Source organism: Arachis duranensis, unplaced genomic scaffold (genome assembly GCF_000817695.3).
Source record: "Arachis duranensis cultivar V14167 unplaced genomic scaffold, aradu.V14167.gnm2.J7QH unplaced_Scaffold_75763, whole genome shotgun sequence".
Classification (NCBI taxonomy): domain Eukaryota; kingdom Viridiplantae; phylum Streptophyta; class Magnoliopsida; order Fabales; family Fabaceae; genus Arachis; species Arachis duranensis.
In genome coordinates this window covers 18,811-21,059 of record NW_026265088.1, presented here as the reverse complement: position 1 = coordinate 21,059, position 2,249 = coordinate 18,811, and positions in this window count along the sequence as shown.

Below are 2,249 nucleotides of genomic sequence, written 5' to 3'. Positions count from 1 at the left end.
AAAACAATGCCAAAAAGCGTACAAATTATCCGCTCATCACAACACCAAACTTAAATTGTTGCTTGTTCCCAAGCAACTGAAGATCAAATAAGATAAAAGGAAGAGGATATGCAATGAATTCCAAAAACATCTATGAAGATCAGTATTAATAAGATGAGCAGGGCTTTTAGCTTTTTGCCTTTGAACAGTTTTGGCATCACACTTTATCCTTTGAAATTCAGAATGATGGGCTTCTATAGGAACTCAGAATCCAGATAGTGTTATTGACTCTCCTAATTAAGTATGATGATTCTTGAACATATCTACTTTATGAGTCTTGGCTGTGGCCCAAAGCACTCTGTCTTCCAGTATTACCACCGGATACATACATGCCACAGACACATAACTGGGTGAACCTTTTCAGATTGTAACTCAGCTTTGCTTGAGTTCCCAATTAGAGGTGTCCAGGGTTCTTAAGCACACTCTTTTTGCCTTGGATCACAACTTTATTATTTCTCTTTTTTTTTTCATGTACTATCTCTTTTTTTTTTTGAATTCACTGCTTTTTCTTGCTTCAAGAATCATTTCTATGATTTTTCAGATCCTCAGTAACATGTCTCCTTTTTCATCATTCTTTCAGGAGCCCACATTCATGAACAACAAATTCAAAAGACATATGCACTGTTCAAGCATACATTCAGAAGTCAAAGTATTGCCACCACATCAAAATAATTAATCTGTTATAAAATTCAAAATTCATGCAATTCTTCTCCTTTCCAATTAAGAACATTTTTCATTTAAGAAAGGTGATGGATTCATAGGACATTCATAAATTTAAGGCATAGACACTAAGACACTAAGACACTAATGATCACAGGACACAAACATAGATAAACATAGGCATAAAAAATTCGAAAAATAGGGAATTAAAGAACAAGGAAGTTAAAGAATGGGTCCACCTTAGTGATGGCGGCTTGTTCTTCCTCAGTTGAACCGGCTTCTCTCTTGAATCTCTCTTCCATTGGGCACCCTCTTCACATATGACTGTGAGGACTTGGTCCAACCTTTGATCAAAGTTGACCCTTTTTGAGTTTGAAAGGGACCTCGGGGATCACCTTCTTCTTGGCCATAACTTCATAGAAATGGTCTTGATGCACCCTTGAGATGAATCTCTCCATCTCCCATGACTCAGAGGTGGAAGCTTTTGCCTTCCCTTTCCTCTTTCTAGAGGTTTCTCTGGCCTTAGATGCCATAAATGGTTATGGAAAAACAAAAAGCAATGCTTTTACCACACCAAACTTAGAAGTTTTGCTCATCCTCGAGCAACAAAAGAAAGAAGAGAGTAGAATAAGAAGAAGTAGAGGAGATGGAAGTGGTTATGTGGTTTGGCCAAGTGGGAGAAGTGGTGTTTAGGTTGTGTAAAAATGAAGGAGTGAAGATGGGTTTATATAGGAGTGGAGAGGGGGTATATGGTTCGACTATTATGGGTGGGTTTGGGAGGGAAAGTGGTTTGAATTTGAATGTGAGGTAGGTGAGGTTTTATGAAGGATGGATGTGAGTGGTGAGGAGAATAGTAGGATTTGATAGGTGAGGGTTTTTTGGGGAAGAGGTGTTGAGGTGATTGGTGAATGGGTGAAGAAGAGAGAGAGTGGTGGGGTAGGTGGGGATCCTGTGGGGTCCACAGATCCTGAGGTGTCAAGGAAAATTCATCCCTGCACCAAGTGGCGAGCAAAATTGCTCTTTATGCCAATTCTGGAGTTAAACGCTAGGCTAGTGCCCATTTCTGGCGTTTAACGCCAGCTTCTTGCCCTTTCCTGGCGTTTAACGCCAGTCTGGTGCCCCTTTCAGGCATTAAACGCCCAGAATGGTGCCAGACTGGGTGTTAAACGCCCATTTGCTGCCCTTACTGGCGTTTAAACGCCAGCAAGTTTTCCTCCAGGGTGTGCTATTTTTCTTTCTGTTTTTCATTCTATTTTTTCTTTTTCAATTGATTTTGTGACTTCCCAAGATCATCAACCTACAGAAAACATAAAATAACAAAGGAAAAATAGATAAATATAACATTGGGTTGCCTCCCAACAAGCGTTTCTTTAATGTCAGTAGCTTGACAGTGGGCTCTCGTGGAGCCTCACAGATACTCAGAGCCATGTTGGAACCTCCCAACATCAAATTTAGAGTTTGAATGTGGGGTTCAACACCAAACTTAGAATTTGGTTGTGGCCTCCCAACACCAAACTTAGAGTTTGACTGTGGGGGCTCTGTTTGACTCT